The sequence below is a fragment of the Heloderma suspectum genome, chromosome 4 (assembly GCF_057233095.1).
Source record: "Heloderma suspectum isolate Gila_16-S chromosome 4, 16-S_ref, whole genome shotgun sequence".
NCBI classification, from domain to species: domain Eukaryota; kingdom Metazoa; phylum Chordata; class Lepidosauria; order Squamata; family Helodermatidae; genus Heloderma; species Heloderma suspectum.
The window spans coordinates 281,520,432-281,539,466 of NC_139461.1; the positions used below are offsets into that span (position 1 = coordinate 281,520,432).

At 44.8% G+C, this 19,035-nt stretch overlaps 1 protein-coding gene across 2 annotated transcripts in view; it reads right to left on the reverse strand.

The window, feature by feature from the left end:
- The window catches only part of STK4 (serine/threonine kinase 4), a 111,474-nt gene that overhangs the window by 58,635 nt on the left and 33,804 nt on the right, over positions 1-19,035 (reverse strand). The gene's annotated exons all lie outside the window — the stretch shown is intronic.

Genomic DNA, 19,035 nt, shown 5'->3' on the forward strand with positions numbered 1-19,035 from the left:
ACACACGCTGGTTCTGTACACTGAATGTTGATCCTTCCCACCATTCAGACACTGAAAGCTGAAACAGTAGCCCCGGATGTCTTCCAAATGGCCCATTCAAAGGTGCTGGTTTTGACCTTTAAACCTTTAAAATACTTTAGAGAGCGCTTCACTCCTCGAGTTCCATCACAGAGTTTTTAATTAAGATCATGTTAAAGATATCATCCAGTTACCAAGGAGCTGTCTCACTGCCCCTTTAAGCTTCCAGTTATCTCCATTTCCTCTGGGGAACCGGAATCAAGTGGAGGCTTGAGGAACAAGGGCAAGATAGCCCAGTATGTAGCAGCTATCCTCGTTTTACCATGCAAACTAGGAATGGTCCATCCTCGCTACACAAAGAGCTGTGAGAAGTCCAGATATATGCAAATGCCTCACTCGCTATATAGCTCCTATTGCAATCAAGCCAACCCAGGCACAACCCTGTAACTGGCCAGTCGCTGAGCTCTGGGGAAGGAAACCTTCATTCCAAAGAGCATTTCCCTATAATCACATCAATATTCATTGGCATCCATAAAGGTTAGAGACCTTCACCCAGGTATGCACAGAGAGCCCCCTTTGCACTCTGCATTTTTGCACAAATTCCCACAGGACAGCCAGTGTGGTATAATGGTTAGAGTGCTGGACCAGGATTTGGGAAATCCGGGTTCTAGTCCCCACATGGCCATGAAGCTTACTGGGTGAATTTAGGCCCGTCACCGACTCTCAGCCTACCCTACCTCACAGGGCTGTTGTGAGGATAAAATGGAGAGAAGGACTATGTAAGCCACCTTGGGATCCTTGCAAGAAGAAAAAAGCAGGATATAAATGTAATAAAAATATCATCCCTAATTACTCCCCCTTTCTTTGTTCTTATGGAGGAATGTCTCCATCTTAGACTTCAGTTCCATTTTCTCAACCTGCTGCCTGTACCTAGTTCTACCTTCCTGCCCTTGCCTCCCTCTGTCTCTCTCCCAGGTTTGTTTTTATTATTTCGTACTCCAAATGTTAGGGCTCAAGGGGACCTAACAAGGCATTGCCAGCCTTTGGTTCTCCACCATCCCCTCTGTGCCTTTCACAGAGTATACTTTGTGGGCTAGGATACTTAGTGATCTATAATTTGTGAGGTATTACAGTCACCACTCCAGTGTCTCGTTTTACCTGATAAATGCTTGAAACACAGCAAACCCTTGACTGAAAATCCCCATCTGCTCCTCTTGCGTCGGAAGAGGCAATTATCTGTGCTTCAACCCTATTAGATCTCTCTCTTCTGCCTGAACACTTCCTTTCCTCTTCAGCTGCATTGCAGCTAGCATTCGCATGCACTCTCTCAGCCCAAGCCTAATTAGACCCCATGCATGTCCATCTAGCTCATGTTGGCCTCTTCTCACGCCTTACTAGGAAGCAAACTCCCACTATCCATCTAAAACCACTTGTATTCCACTCTACGTATCTCTGTCTCTCTCTCCCCATCCCCTGTCTTCTTAATGGACTTAATTTATTGCTGGTCCTATTCCAGTTTTATGCATGTAATCATTCTATCTTTGTAATAATCGTGTTTTTAATTATTCTAATCTTTGGCTCTTGTCTGGCTGCTAATTCCCATTTTAAAGAAAGAGCCCAGACAAAGGGCTAGTGCTTGCTTTCCCACTGGGGCAGACCAGTTCATGCACCATGACTCTAGCTTAAAGATCCTTGTGCTGCTCAGATACATTTCATTTATTACATTTCTATACTGCCCAATAGCCAAAGCTCTCAGTGGTTTACAAATATTAAAACCTTAAAAATACAATATAGTAACAATATAGTTGTTGTTCAGTCGTTCAGTCGTGTCCGACTCTTCATGACCCCATGGACCATAGCACGCCAGGCCTTCCTGTCCTGCGCTCTCTCCCAGAGCGTGCTCAAGTCCATATTCATTGCATCGGTGATGCTATCTAGCCATCTCATCCTCTGCCGTCCCCTTCTCCTTTTGCCTTCAGTCTTTCATAATATAAAAACATAATCCTAGGACCCACATTTCAATAATGTGCTTTATTAGACACATCTACACTTGGTAACAATCCATGAACTGAACATGGGCCACATTCAGAAGCTCTCCACAGCTGCCCCAAAACTTTCATCCCTGAACAAGTCTAAGCCTGATAATCTTCTAGAAGCATAAGGCTTTGCTTTTAGTAACCCAACTGAAACAGAATTTGGCTGCAATCCTATGCACACTTATGTGGGATTAAGCCATGTTGAATGTAGTTGGACTTACTTCTGAATAAGAATATATAGGATTGTGCTATTAAATAGGTACAGGAAATCTAGGAGCACAGCATTTTATAATTTAATGGATATTCTCTCTCTCATTCAATTTATTATATTTTAATGTGTTGCCAAGCTCCTTCATAACAGGACAGGCTAGAAACAAAAGTTTCTACAACACAGACTATATATTGCATGCCAAGATGTGTACAACCTGGCAGTGGAAAGGGGAAAAAAGAAACTGCTATCCAGTGTTCTTTGATGCTTTCTTTATATTATTAAACATTTATAAAATGCTTTTCTACAACATAGCTCTCAAAAGCATTATACAACAATCTAAAAATAATAATGAAAAACCACTCAATCATAACAGAGAAAGCAAACAGTTCAGAATGACAGTTTACATGAAACTTCCATCTCCACCCAGGACAGATGCAAAAGCCTGAAGACAGCCAGGTTTTCACTCTCTGCCCAGAAGGCGAGAGAGAGAGATGGCTAAATGTCTTTCCCTGAGATAGAAGCTCCACATCATTGAGAAAGTCCAGCCTAAATTCCTGGAAGGAAATCTTAAGCAAGGCTTCCCCAGCCTACCAAAGTGGACAGAAAGGAATATATGGGAAGTGATGCTTCTTCAGTCTTATTTCAGGCATGTGTATAACAAATACAAATTACGTGTTAATGAATAGCTGCTAAATGTACTATTCTAGCAGTGGAAAGTTTTTATGTTCTCAGAAAATGCATCTCCAATTGTTGTTGTTGTTTATTCGGTCAGTCGCTTCCGACTCTTCGTGACTTCATGGACCAGCCCACGCCAGAGCTTCCTGTCGGCTGTCGCCACCCCCAGCTCCCCCAAGGTCGAGTCCGACCTTGCATCTCCACTGCATCTCCAGTTGTTGTTCAGTCGTTCAGTCGTGTCCGACCCTTCGTGACCCCATGGACCATAGCACGCCAGGTCCTCATGTCCTCCGCTCTCTCCCGGAGTGTGCTCAAGTTCATATTCATCGCATCGGTGATGCGATCTAGCCATCTCATCCTCTGCCGTCCCCTTCTCCTTTTGCCTTCAATCTTTCCCAGCATCAGGCTCTTTTCCAGTACAGTCCACTTATTTCTCTGTTGTATTCTTATCTGCACAGCCCTTCAAATAGAGGGGGTGGGGGCTGTTCCAGGAACTCCAGAAGCACATGGGCAAATTCACAGGTCTGCAGCGAGCCAAATTTAAGTACTCCTTGTCCTCATAAGACATCACCACATTTATGGAATTCACATAAGTGACCATCACATGTCTCCAAAAATCATGAAGAGCAGCTTTAAAATGAATCTTAGAATCATGGGTGCTCCAAGCTTATTTACCAAGATGACTCATAGCTAAATGCAATATTGTTTCCCAGTGTGATGAATTGCTGCATGTGTTATTCCACCTACTCTCTCCCTCCCCCCTCTACACACACACACACACACACACACACACACACACAGAATTTCCTCTGCAAGATCAAATCAATGTAATCTAAATAGTTTGATGGGGAGAAAAAGAGACCACTTCTTAATTATAGTCCTTTACATGCTCCAGTGGCTAGAGGGTAGCCATGTTAGTCCATTACAGCAAAAATAACAAGGAGTCTTGTAGCACCTTAAAGACTAATTTATTCTGGCATAAGCTTTCATGAATGATAGTCCATGAAGGTGCATGCCAGAATACATCTATTAGTCTTTAAGGTACCACAGGACTGTTTGCTGTTTTTACATAGTGCAATCGATCTCTTTTGAACATATTCAACAGAAAGTGTAAACTTAGGAAAATGAAAAATGCATCAAAAGTGCAATTATACATAATGGTCGCAACAGGTCAAAGGGCTAGTATAAACAGAGCAAGAACTAGTCATGTTTCATGGCTGGTTTGTGCAACTACATAGGCAATTTAGAGACAGAAACAGGCAGTTTAAATTATCTGCCAAAGCCACACATAGAGTGAACCTCTTCCAAACAGCTTTGTATCAAAGAAACAGATGCTGCAATCCCATTGCTGCACAGACTCCCATCTTGCTTCAACAGCCACCAGTGCTGGCTACTGTTTGGAAAAGAGCCATAACTGGTCAAGTACATGACGTTGGACTTCTCGGTTCCACAACCCCTCCGCAGGGGTGGAGGACCCATTAAAATGGTCCGCCCCAGGCGTCTTATGGATCCAAATGGATTCCTGAACGCGCTTGGGGATTCTCTGGGGCATGCCGACAGCCACTCGGTCGAGACCCTGGTGGGTGGCTGGAATGCCGCAATCACTGGGGCATTAGATCAGGTGGCTCCGAAACGCCCTCTCCCCCTGAACAGGGCTCGGACTGCACCATGGTTCAATCCGCGGTTACGAGCTCTGAAACAGGAGGTGAGACAGCTAGAGCGCCGGTGGCGGAAGTCTCGCTCCAAAGACGATCAGATATGGGCTAGAGCTGTATCTTCAGCCTATCACGTGGCGGTGAAGGCAGCAAAAAAGGAATATTATGCTGCATCGCGTCTGCAGAGTGCTGTCCCAGGAGGCTGTTCCAAGTGGTCCGGAGCCTGGTCGGTCCTGTGGCTCCGGAACCACTGGAGCATTCTAAGGCCTCCTGTGAGGCCTTGGCAAGGCACTTTGCAGATAAAATTGATCAGATTAGGTGTGTTACTCTGCACGCTGTGGATACAGTTAGTGAGCAAGAGGCGGCCTGTGGCAAACCGGTTTTGTGGGATCGGTTCCAGCTTCTTCCTCCTGATGAAGTGGACAAGGTGCTTTCATCAGTACGGCCGACCACCTGCTTACTTGATCCTTGCCCATCTTGGCTCATTATAAGCTGCAGAGAGAGACTGGGTGAGGGGATCAAGGCGGTGGTGAATGCCTCCCTTGAGGAGGGAGTGATGCCATCAGCCCTCAAGGAGGCAGTGATAAGACCGCTCTTAAAGAAGCCCTCCTTGGATCCTCAAGTTCTGAACAACTTTCGCCCAGTCTCAAATCTGCCATTTTTGGGCAAGGTGATTGAGCGGGTGGTGGCGGTGCAGTTGAAGGCACACTTGGAAGAAACTGATTATCTAGACCCATTTCAGTCAGGCTTCAGGCCTGGGTATGGGACAGAAACGGCCTTGGTCGCCTTGGTAGATGATATGAGGAGGGCTCTGGATAGGGGTGAATGCTCCTTCCTTGTTCTCCTCGACCTCTCAGCGGCTTTTGATACCGTTGACCACGGTATCCTCCTGGACCATCTGGAGGGGTTGGGCATTGGGGACACCGTACTGCGGTGGTTCCGGTCCTTCCTCTCTGGCAGGTACCAGAGGGTAGTACTGGGAGAGGAGGTTTTGGACCCGTGGCCACTTACTTGTGGGGTGCCACAGGGTTCCATCCTCTCCCCAATGCTATTTAACATCTATGTGAAGCCGCTGGGGGCTATCATCAGGAGGTTTGGGGTGCAGTGTCATCAATATGCGGATGACACGCAGCTCTACTTCTCGTTTAAATCTTCACCAAGGTTGGCCGTAGAATCCCTGTCCAAATGTCTGGAGACGGTGAGTGGCTGGATGGGGAGGAATAGGCTGAAGCTGAACCCTGACAAGACCGAGGTACTTTTGGTGGGAGACAAGAGGAGGCTGGGGGATGTTGACCTGGTGTTGAATGGGGTATGGCTACCCTTGAGAGACCAGGTCCGCAGCCTGGGGGTCATTTTGGACTCCCAGCTGTCCATGGAGGCTCAGGTGTCAGCTGTGAGCCAGACAGCGCTGTATCAACTCCATCTGATATGGCGGCTGCACCCCTTCCTTCCCGACCATCTGGTCCCATCGGTAGTACATGCCCTGGTCTCCTCTCGTTTAGACTACTGTAATGCGCTCTACGTGGGGTTACCCTTGAAGACGGTTCAGAAACTGCAGCTGGTACACAACGCGGCGGCTCGCCTGATTAAAGACAGCCGCCGGCGAGATCACATCACTCCAGTGCTGAAGGAGTTGCAGTGCTTACCAGTTGTTTTCCGGGCCAAATTCAAGGTGTTGGTTTTGACCTTTAAAACCCTATATGGTTCCGGCCCAGCCTATCTTAAGGAGCGCCTCCAGCAGCACCAGACAGGCCGCTTAACAAGCTCAGCCTCGGATGGCCTTCTCTCTGTCCCATCAGCCAGGACAGCTAGACTGGTGGGGACGAGGGAGAGGGCCTTTTCTGTGGTGGCCCCCACTCTGTGGAACTCCCTCCCTAGGGAACTCCATCATGCCCCCTCTTTAATGAGCTTCCGTCGTGCATTAAAAACGCTGTTGTTTAGGCAGGCGTTTGGGGTGGGTTAGGGTATTTTAGAAAATGTTTTTATTGTAGAATTTTATTGTTTTAAACTGTTTTTATTGTGTGTTGTACATCGCCCAGAGTGGCTGGGTGACCAGCCAGATGGGCGATTAACAAATTTAATAATAATAAATAATTTAATAATAATACATGTTTTATATGAAGTTGGCAACAGTTTAATTCTGTGGTTCTCATTAAGAAGACTTCACTTCCAAGATCTTAGGTAGCAGGGCTAAAAAGACCGTTACACAAAAGCATCACTGCCAGATTATACAGTACTGGACTAGATGGATCAGTGGTCCAACCCCATGTAAGGAAGCTTCATATGTTTGTTGCCGTGCAAAAGTATGTTAAATACTAGTTAAAGCAGATAATTATCTTGTCATTTTCTTGATACTGCATTCCTGGCCTTATCTTGAGGCCTCAGGGTAGAATATAATGGCTGAGTTTGGACGTCATGAGAATCCACAATGGATTAAATAAACCACGATGGCTTATTTAACCCATTATTGGTTATTGTGTCATCTGCTGAGAATGTCTTAATCCATGATGGCTTATTTGGCTGAAATAACCCACTCTGATAACCCATGGTCTGCAGTAAGGGTTATTTAACCCACAGCTGGTTGTTGCGTCATCTGGCGCTCACCGTGGCTTATTTTTACAGAGTCAGCTGGCAAGAGCAGCTGAAACCACTGAGGCTACTCTGCTCCAGCCTGCAGAGCCCCTTTTCTGAGATCTGACCAGCAGCACAGGTACAACCACAGCCAAACAAGCAGAGCCTCCCCTGATACAGTGCTAGAGTTACAAAATGACCACTTTCCCCTAGTACAATGTCAGCCTCATGCTATCGCGTTACCCTGCTACAGTGAAGTTACACAATGAAAGGCTTCCCTGATGGCTACTTTGAAACTGCAAAACTTGGGAAATAGGGGAAAAACTGCTCACTTTTCCATGAAGAAGCAAAAGTGTGCAATTTTCCACTACAGCATCTGGACGCTCCCAATGAGGACACCGCACCTGTGCAATTTCACCCCATTCTAGCTAACTGTCAGGGAGTTATAGCACCTACCACTCTTTTCCTTCTCTGGTCACTTTTCTAGGAAGAAGCAAAATGGCTTGGCTGGGGGGATGCACAATTTCGCTTTTGCACAATTTCACTAAAGCGCTATAGCAAAGCAGCTCTCCAGCAACCGTGCGTGCGCGTGTGAGAAATGTGCAACTCCACTATATCGCTAAAGTGCTATAGAGCTTTAGTGATTTTAAGACAATAAAGGCTTCATGCCAGCAATGGCTATGGGGGGAAATAAGCAATTGAGGGTTTTGTCCTGATCCTACAAACCCCCAAAGATTTATTTGTGCCACCCTCTTTTTGGTGCACCCTGGATTTCCCCTCCTCTGGGGTAATTGCGCAGGGTTTTGATCGTGGATCGGATGCCTCCTGACTAGGGGAGGCGATGTATGAAGTTTGGTTCCAATCCTGCAAACCTCCAAGGTTTTATAGCCAACATCACCCTTTTGGTGCACACAGGCTTTTCGCTGCTTGACGAGTGATGACGCAGGGTTTTGATGGTGGATCAGGTGCCTCCTGACTAGGTGGAGGCCCTTTTGGTGCATCTGGGATTTTCACTCCTTTGTGAGTAACCCAGGATTTGCTCCTTTGTCAATGGGTGAAACAGCACCACTGCTCGGGCAGGAGGACTGCAGTGGGACAGGGGCGGGGGGTGACTCAGATTACGCACAGTAGCTTAATAAACTCCTCACTGTATTAGCCCACTCATGTGGCGGGGCATCATGGATTATTTAAAAACTAAGCTACTGTGAATAGCTTATTAAGCCACCATGGCTTAAAGTGACATCCAAGCATGGCCAATAAATCCTTGTGTCATTTAGTTTAACACCTATGTCAGGATAAGTTTGGACTTGGGCAAATATTTCTCAGCCTTTCAGTAAGAACATAACTACATGCCCCTGCTTCTGTTCAAAGCAAGGACAATGTGAGGACTTTGCCTGATTACATAATCAAATCAGGTTACAAGGTACTGAGATATCATTCTTTCAGAACACCGGCCCTAGGAGGGCATGGGGTAAGGTGGGTGGGAGAGGGGAAGAGGCTATCTAACCATCTCTCATTTCTCTGCTTTCTGTCCAAGGTGCTCACGTCACCCCCACCCCCAAGAGTCAGAAGATATCAGCCCCTTTGTCTTCTCTCTCTTTGGAAGAACAGCTGCGGGTAGGGGCAATTGAAGCAAACAGATTAAATAGAAGAGAAGTAAACAGCCCCACTCCAGGTGCATTACTGTATTGGCCCCAGGCCTGTAGTTTTAGAGGGGCTTAGACATCCATAATGCTCTCTGACTTTAGTCCATCAGGTGCAGTTTTCCTGCTAGTAGGCCTCTTGATTGGTAAGATGAGTCAAAGGTCGACAGTGCAGCCTCAGCACATTCCATGCTAACGAGCGCTAGTCTTATCAGGGCCTAGGATGCACTTGAGAAGTGAGGCTATGGTTATGCTAAACTACAGGTGTCTGTGCTGGGAAAGTTCTGATTGTTTTCCTTCTGACCAAGCAACTGTTTAGCCTATGCTGGGAATGAACGCTAATTAATGCTTGCTGCTGTCATGCTGCCTCACTGCTGACATGTATGGTATAAAACCCATTTTACCCCATGGCTCTGGGTTCAGAGAAGCTGTCTGATCCAACCATTGGGTACGCCTGTGCGCTGTAAGTACTCAATAAAGTCTCCTTGTAAGCAAACCTGGATCTGGCTTATCATTATCTTGGCACCTCCAAACCTTAGTAGCCCAGAGCGAGGGCATACAATTACCCGATAAAAGAAAATGCTCAGGGTAAAGAATAATGGAACTAGAAATAATGGGTTGCACTCAAAGGTTCAAGGGGAAAAAAGGGGAACCTTTGGATGCAACTCAATATATAGTTCTGCCCTAAACTTCATGCCCCAGGAAGGATCTGAACCTGGATCTTCCCAATTTTCAAACTCTACACTTTAGCTATTGTACTATATTGGCACAAAGAACATAGATCTTCCACTGTATTATTTTATTGTACATATATGCATGTGTGCATCTCCAGTAGGTTTTAATTCTGTGCATGGCAGAGGCAGGCATCAAAGTGAATTCCAATAAAGGTAAGACATGGTTACTTGGTAACACATTCCGATCATCATACTACACTGGGGGTGGGAGAACAGCCATGTGAGGGAACGTGTACATATAGTCTAAAATATCAATAGAAACCTTCATACACAACAATGGAAAATCAATGGTCATTCCTGGGTTAAAGGAGAGTTCAAGTGTAAAAATAAATGAGACAACTTCTGAATGATCAAAGACAAGCAATTTTCTTCTACTGCTGACTGCAGCTTTCCTTTTCAACAGTCCTCACTGCACACAATCAGATCAAGGAAAGCTATATAGGAGGTCAGAATATGTTAAAGTACAAAAATGCTGACATACTACTGGATTCAGTTAATCAGAAACTTAAACCACCATCACAGATCTAATGTATTTATGTTTAGCACATGAAAATGTGTGCATTATACCCCCATGACATTCCATAAACCACTAGGACAGTATCTTAAGAAAACTAACACAATATAAAGTTGATAAAAAACAATCCAAACAATAAATCAATGACTCAACTTTAAAATAATCAAAGTTACTCCTGATCTAATAGGGATGAGCCAAAACACGGGGCTGAGTTTTAAAAATGTTTTCAGACCGCTTTACAATTTTTTCAAGATGGCGACAGTGATGTCTTCACACAAGGGCACACAAAACCCTTGAAACATCCCCTATGTTGCCATGCTGTGCTAGCAGCCAGACTGGAAACCCTGGCTATCTGAACTAGACAATCCTATTCAATAGAAGTGAGTAGAGGAAAGCACTTCATTAAAAACGTATCACATGCATTCTATCCAGTTTAAGATTCAGTGTCTTATTTGGGCAGTATCCAATTGTGTCACAGTGCTAGCGAAGCTCCATAGAAACTTTGCAGCCACTTGTGCAACCATACTTGTGCAAGTGTACCTTTAATTGGATTCTCCTCTTGAACATAATTCAGAACCTAGTTTCTGGTAGGGCAATGTTATTTGCGCTAGCAGAATGAGATAGTTTTATTTAAAATTTAATTGTTAAAATGTTGCTTTACTGGAACTAAACAAAAAAGACAGTGAACACCATGGGTGGTAGATGTGGCTGTACTAATGAATGAAAGAGGGCTTTTGTAGTACAGTGATTACTAGAATTCAAGAGGGTGCTTAAATTCAAGAGGGTGTTCGTAGTACAGTGCTTACTGAGAACATAAGAAGAGCCATGCTGGATGTGACCAAGGGTCCATCTAGTCCAGCATTCTGGTCACACAGTGTCCTCCTATTCCATGGCTATTAAGTTTGCTCAGGAGACTTTGGTGAGGGACTTTGTCAAAAGCCTTTTGGAAGTCCAAGTAAACAATGTCTACTGGATCACCCTTGTCTACACGTTTATTGACACTCTCAAAGAACGCTAAAAGGTTAGGGAGACAGGACTTACCTTTGCAGGAGCCGTGTTGATTCTTTTTCAGCAGGGCATGTCCTTCTACATGCTTACTATTTTATCTTTAATAATGCCTTCAACCAATTTACCTGGAACAGATGTCAACCTAACCTGTCTGTAATTTCCCAGATCCCCCCTGGATTCATTTTTGAAAATTGGTGTTACATTGGCTATCTTCCAGTCCTCTGGTATAGAGGCTGATCTTGGGGACATGTGGCATATTTTGGTTAGAAGATCAGCAATTCTATATTTGAGTTCCTTGAGAACTCTAGGGCGGATACCATTTGGGCCTGGTGATTTGTTTGCTTTCAATTTATCAATAAGGTTGAGAATTTCATCTTTTGTCACCACTATTTGCCTCAGTTCCTCAGACTCCCTTCCTGAAAACAGCAGTTCAGGCACAGGTATCTGTACTATATCTTCTGCAGTGAAGATGGATGAAAAGAATTCATTTGGCTTCTCTGCAATCTCCCTGTCCTCCTTCAGTAGTCCTTTAACTCCTTTGTCACCCAATGGTCCAACTGCCACCCTAGCTGGTTTTCTGCTTCTGATATATTTAAAGAATTCTTTATTGTTTGCCTTCATGTTGTTAGAGATATGCTCTTCAAAATGCGTTTTTGCACCTCTTATTGTCTGCTTGCATCGCCTTTGTGCAAGCTTGTGCTGCGTTTTGTTTTCCACACTTGGGCAAGACTTCTATTTTCTGAAGGAAGCTCTCTCTTCTCTAATAGCTCCCTTAACACTGCTTGTTAACCATGCTGGCAACCTCTTGGACTTGGTGCTACCTTTCCTAACCTGTGGTATATGTTTTTGCTGTGCTTCTATTATAATTTTGAGTATTCGCCAAGCATTCTGAAGGGATTTAATCCTCTTGACTCCCCCTTTTAACTTCCTTTTCAACAGTTCCTCCATTTTCGAGAAGTTTCCACTTTTGAAGTCAAATGTGACTGTGTTGGACTTCCTGGGCAATTTTCCACTTAATATATATTTAAATCTGATAGCACTGTGATCACTGTTTCCAATTGGTTCAACAACATTTACACCTCGTACTAGGTCCTGGGTGACATCACTTAGAATTAAATCCAAGGTCGCCTCCCCCTCTGGTTGGTTCCATAACCAACTGTTCTAGGGCACAATTGTTTAGGGCATCAAGAAATTTAACATCTTTGTCATGACTGGAACATGCATTTATCCAATCAATGTGGGGGTAACTGAAGTCGCCCATTATTACAACACTTCCTTGTTTGGAGGCCTCCCTGATTTCGTTTTCCATCTCAAGGTGTCTGAGCATTCCGGTCTGGAGGACAATAGCAAGTTCCTAGCACTAAATTAGTTTTGGACCCCAGTATTGTCACCCACAGTGCTTCTGTGGAAGAGCCTACCCCTTTTAGGTGTTCTAGTCCACTCGACACTATACCCTCTTTGACGTACAGGGCAACACCTCCCCCAGTATGCCCTCCCCTGTCCTTCTTATAGAGTTTATATCCAGAGATGACCATATCCCACTGGTTCTCTCCACTCCACCAGGTTTCTGTAATGCCCACTACAGCCAGGTTTCCCTTTAAAATCAAGCACTCCAATTCTCTCATTTTGGCTCAGAGGCTTCTAGCATTTGCATAAAACCACCTATACACAGTATCCCTCCCCAGATGCCTCTGGTGTGTGCATCCTTTGCTATGGGACGTTGGCCCCTTTGATTGGCTACCACGTTCTACCATGTTCTCCTGGCCTATTTCCTCCCCTTTTACATTTGGGCAATCAAAAACATTTTTCTCTTCATCCCTTTGGGATGATTTAACCCGAACCAGATGCTTTCTAGCTTCTGTCGGCTTTCCCCCAGGGTTTAGTTTAAAAGCTGCTCTGCCAGCCTTTTTATGTTTCGTGCCAGCAGTCTGGTTCCATTTTTGTTCAAGTGGAGCCTGTCCCTCTTGTCCCAAAACGTTCCCCAGTGCCTAACAAATCCGAACCCCTCCTCCCTGCACCACTGTCTCATCCATGCATTGAGACACCTCAGCTTTGCCTGTCTAGCTGGCCCTGTGTGTGGAACAGGTAGCATTTCCAAGAAAGCCACCTTGGTGGTCCTGGATTTCAAACTCCTACCTAAATTTGGCTTCCAGGATCTCATGACAACATTTCCCCACATTGTTGGTACCAACATGGACCACGACCCCTGACTCCACCCCAGCCCTATGTACTAGGCTATCCAGACAGAGCGTGATATCCGCACCAGGCAGGCAATTCACCATGCAGTCTACACATCCATCACAAACCCAGCTGTCTACGTATCTAATGATCAAATATCCCACTACCACAAGCCCCCCTCCCCCCAGAGGTACATCCTCAGTGCAAGAGGATATTTGTTCGTCTTCCAAGGAATGGGTCCCTTCTAAGGGATCATTTCCTTCTTCCTCAGAATGACGCCCTCCTTCCCTGAGACCCGCATTCTCCATGACAGCAGAGGAGCTGTCATCCTGGGAGTGGGACACAGTTAATAGGTCTCTGAAGGTCTCATCCACCAACCTCTCTGCCTCTCTCAGCTTCTCCAGGTCAGCAACCTTGGCCTCAAGGGAACAAACTTGTTCCCTGACAGCCAAGAGCTCATTACACTGAGCACACACCCATGACTTCCGTCCAGCAGGTAGATACTCATGGTTGTGGTACTCAGTGCAATATCCTGGATAGCCCCCACTCCCCTGCTGGCTTTCTACCTTCATACCTGTTTTTTTATTTGGGTGTGTTTTCCCTGGAAAACTTAGTTGTTTACTATGAGAAGTTGGAGAAATTATTTATAGTTATTCATTTACAGTTACTTACTGTGCGTATGGAGTAGGGAGGGAAGAGTTCACCGCCCTGGCTTCCTCGCCCTGTTGCTAAATTCGCACAGTTGCATAACTCACTTGTTTGTGGACGCTTTGTCATTGGGGCTCCTCGCACTCAGAGAGCTGGCTCCCTCATAAGCATGCCTCCTTATATAGACAGGCCCAACTAGTGCTGCAGTGAATCTGATTGGAGGGCCTCATTTGAAAAGCAAGGGAGGCTGTGTGGAAACTCCTGATCAGCACCAGCTTACAGTGGCTGGGAATGTAGGTCAGTTGGCCCCCCAGGGAATGGAGATTCCTATTTAGAAAGGAGTACTATTAACAATAGTGAATGGGAGTATCCATTCATGGGGGGCCTCATCTTGAGAACTGAGTCCAGTTCTGGGCACCACACTTTAAGAAGGATGCAGACAAACTGGAGAGGGTTCAGAGGAGGGCAACAAAGATGATCCGGGGACTGGAAACAAAGCCCTATGTGGAGAGACCAAAAGAACTGGGCATGTTTAGCCTTGAGAAGAGAAGACTGAGGGGAGATATGATAGCACTCTTCAAGTACTTGAAAGGCTGTCACAGAGAGGAAGGCCAGGATCTCTTCTCGATCATCCCGGAATGCAGGACACGGAATAATGGGCTTAAGTTACAGGAAGCCACATTCCAGCTGAACTTCAGGAAAAACTTCCTGACTGTTAGAGCAATACGACAATGGAACCAATTCCCTAGGGAGGTAGTGGGCTCTCCCACACTGGAGGCATTCAAGATGAAGCTGGACAGCCACCTGTCAGGGATGCTTTGATTTGGATTCCTGCATTGAGCAGGGGGTTGGACTCGATGGTCTTACAGGCCCCTTCCAACCCTACTAGTCTACGATTCTATGAATGGGAGACCTATTGAAGGGAGATCTTCTATTCAATGGGTCATTGGAGGGGACAGCAGACAAAGGGATGGTGATTTGGGAAGGCTGAGGCTTGCAAGGTCTGGATCCTTTCTCTCTTGTGTTTTTTAAAACTGAAATGATATCCTGAACCCTTGAACTTGCTTTATTTGGTGAACTGCTCTTTGAGGCCAAAAGCCTGAGCCTAAACTGAGCCCACTCTGAAGCTAGCCAGCACTTTTTCCTGCTTTAAGCAGTCTCACATTCCCCCTTTTTAAGCTTGGGGTGAGTTTAAAATATGCAGCTGATGTTCTTTTCAACCCACTCAGTGGTGTTTGTTAAAGCCTGTAAGCTCTTGCTGGATTCCCCCCTAATATTTAGCTCCCTCTTGTAAGTTTGTAAGGGGTTAACCCTCTGGGATTTAGCTGTGCCCTTGTTTTGGCTTCAGCTGCTATTTATCAATTTTAAATTGTTACCTGAGGCACTTTGATAATTAAGTAATTTCACTTACCTTTCCTTTGCACAGTTGCTTAATGCGCTTGTTTGCTGACGCAACTAGAACCAATATATCAGCTTTGTTTATCAGGCCTATCTCCTGCATGCAGCAAAATCAGAATATAATTAGCACAGAGAGGCATGCCCACTACAAGATGGCAAAGTCTCATTTATTCCCCATCATTTTCTCCATGAATGAATGGAAGAAATGCAGTGATGACAGAAATAGTAAATGGTTAGACAGATTAATGTTCCTCTTCATGAGTTGAGTACATAACATCAATAGTGCTTAATATTCTAGTTATTCTTAAATGGTACACTTTTTAAATGCAGAGATCCTGTTCCAAGGGAAGAGAAAAAGCTAGCTCCAATACCAAATAAAGCCATTTCCTACAATAGCCATCCTCCTTTTTGATGCTAAAAACGATGTACAATACTAAGAACCAATGCAGTGACAGAGAAAGACTTCTGCTATTAAACTACCTTAATCTCTCCCTTATATAAAATACCAGATCAATAATACTTTGTCTGAAACTGTAACCCAACTACACATTTAACGGATGCCTTCTGAGGCACCTATATTTAATTACACTCCATTTCAGATCTCTGATTTTACAGAGAAAATAGAGCCATTGCTCAACATGAAAAATTACAGAGTGAAAGGTTTATTGAACTGAAGCATTTTAGCTTAACTTTTCTACTGAAACTTTGGGTAAAATAACAGCAAAACACCCAACATAAGGCTCCTAAGACCATAACAAGTTCACATAGCACACATTACACACGTTGCTTCATATTTGCTAACAATGTGTTGCCATTACTGAGTAGGTGGGTCCAATGGTAAATAAACCCATTTATTTCCAAAAAAAAGTTTGGTATTCAGCAAGTCAGGCATTGCTGGAATTAAATATAAAACAAAAGTACTTTCACTTCTAGGTAAGGGGTGAGAAGCAAAGAGTTGGGTCCCACAGAAAAACTAAAGTTTCTTGAAAAAAATGTTTTCTGCATTCTGCTGGACACAATTTAAGTTGTTTATTAGAAACTACAAGAGCATTTTTTTTCATTAACCACGATTTGGCTTCAAAGAATAACGGGCAAGTCACATTAGAACACGGATGGGAAACCTCAGGCCTGGGAACCAAATCTGGGGCCATGCCCTCCCCCACTGGCTCCAGACCTCTTCCCCCAGCTACTGATCATTTGGTGGTTTCCCAGCTTTTGTGCAGGATTTCCCCCCAATTTTAAAAGGTTAAAATGGCTCTCCTAAAGGTTAATTACTGACAGTAAAAGTTTTAAGCTAAAATATGCTGGCATATTTTCTCTGTATTTCAGGCCCCACCCCCTTTGCCTTCAGCCCTGCCCCCTTTGCATTTGGCCCTGCCCACGACTCCAAAGATGAAGATCATACTGCTCAAAGTGACCTCTATGCAGAAGTGTTTCTATGTCAATAGCTCAGGGGGGAAATGCTGCAAGGAGCCCCACTGAGGGCTCAGTTAGAACTAGGACAAGACCTTAGCATGGATTTTGAGTAACGGATCCTGCCCCTGGAAACATGGAGTAATGAGCGGTACAGTGCCTCTTAGGAGGTGCCTTTCCTTTAACACTGAGTAACTACTGATTAATGTGCTGAGATGGGAATTAAGGGAAAGGATTTTTAAGTCAAAGGATATGATGGGCAACCACACCTAACTGACAGCTTGAATCTTAGTGCTCTGCAAAGAGCAACGAACAATATAGCGTAAGCATCAACACTGATTAGTTGATTCAATTCTTCTTCTCCCCAAACTTTCAAGACAGGAGATGAACATGAAATGTGCATTGTGTTTAGTTAGCGAGATTTCTATCCAAGCCTCTTTCAAAGTCTCAGAGCAGCTTACATTTTTTTTACCCTTTAAAGCCCTAAATAGCTTGGGACCAGGTTACCTGAAGGAGCATCTCCTCCCATACTTACCTACCCTAACACTAAGGTCATCATCTGAGGCCCTTCTCCAAGTGCTATTGCCAAATGAGGCAAGGTGGGTGGCTACAAGAGAGAGGGCCTTTTCAGTGGTGGTACTCTGTCTGTAAAGAGTCTTTTCAGCGCCAGATAAAGACCTTTTCATTCTTTCAAGCATTTTAAGAACTGTTTTTAGTACTTTTCTGTCACTGCACTTTTATTCTGCTGATTTTACGTTGTTGTTATGTGTTGTAGTGTTTTTTTTTACTCTCTACTGCTGGCTGTATTTTGGTTTTATTTTGTCCTGGTTTTCTTCATTCCATTATTATGTATTTTATGTTTCTAATGTATTGTACACTGCCCAGAGAACTCAGGTTATTGTTTTTTTAATTAAAATCTATTTAAGAACTGTCAAAACTAATTACAGCATTAGAAACATAGAAAGCTGGCTTATCCAGAGTCAGACTCTTGGTCTCCTCAGGAGGAGGTAAGCACAGCAGCGGTGGCAGGAAGAAATCTCAGGATGGGGGAGTTGGAAGAGTAGGCGGGGAGAGAGCATCCGCTTCATCAGGGTGCAGCTCTCGCTCCTGGGGCAGCTCACAACCAGGCAAGAGATGTAGCTGGCAGAGGAAGAGGCGAAGGGAGAACTGTGGAAACTGTCTTGCTCTAAACAGAGTCCTGGCCCTTTGCTAAGCAAATACAGGGATGTATACAATAATTTAGAAAGTAAATGGTCAAACAGTTTTACCAAACACATAGGCGTTTTCCAGAGCGAGGTCTGAGGCACAGCAAAGGTCAAAAGCCAGGAGATCAGTCAAGTAAAAATGCAGTCCAAAAGCAGAGTTAGTTAGAAGTCCAGAGTTCAGTAGCATGGAAGTCCAAACACATGGCAAGGTCAGGGAGAAAAAAGACTAGAGCTGAAAATCAGACATTGTTTCCAGCAGCTCTCAAGTTGCAAGTGACAGCTGATATAGTTAGAATGAATAGAGCCCACCCAGTGCTCAGCTGCATCACATTAGAGACTTGGCAGATGTCCTCCTCATGAGGAGAACTCAACTCCTTCCCCTGGCCACTGTCCTATCACGGATCTTAAGGTGCTGGCATTCCCAGGGGCTCGACTATGGCCCAGCATCCCCCTCTGCCTCAGAAGCTCAGCTCTCTGCCTCTCTAGGAGGCAGATTTGAAGCCATCACCCCTAAGGGTCCCGGACCATCTTAGCTAGTGCCAGGGTCTTCTGAGGGGCCAACTGGCTCTGAAGGTTCTGGCTTGTCCTCCAAAGATGACTCCAGTGGCGGCATGATATCTAGAACCATGACAGGAAACTACCAGCAGTGGAAGAAGGTGGGGGAAGATAATCTGAGGTGAATAAGGGGTTGTGAAGGATCTGACAGGTGCACTGGGAGGTCTTGGCAGGCGCAGGTGTGCCTGAGGGCAACAAACTGCCAATCTGTGGTCTGCAGGGTTTCAGAGCACTTCTGCATCATTTCATCAGGCACAATCTGATGTCTTGACTATCCACAGAGCAGACAGAAATAATTTCCAGACTTTGAGCAGACACAACAGTATGCAAATAGATGATTCAATGTTGGTGCAAAAAATCCCTTAACCACACTATACCTTTTCCTCTGGAACCAAATACCATACCTGTGCACTGAAGTATGAACTGGGGAAACAGGGATAAATGATGCAGGAAGCTTCCTGTGCAGATGTGTTTGAAAGAATCACTTTTAGACACAGAATTTTTAGACACAAAAATTGATATATGCACATTAGTTTCACCCATCTAAAGGAAAAAAAGTTGTAGACAATCCTG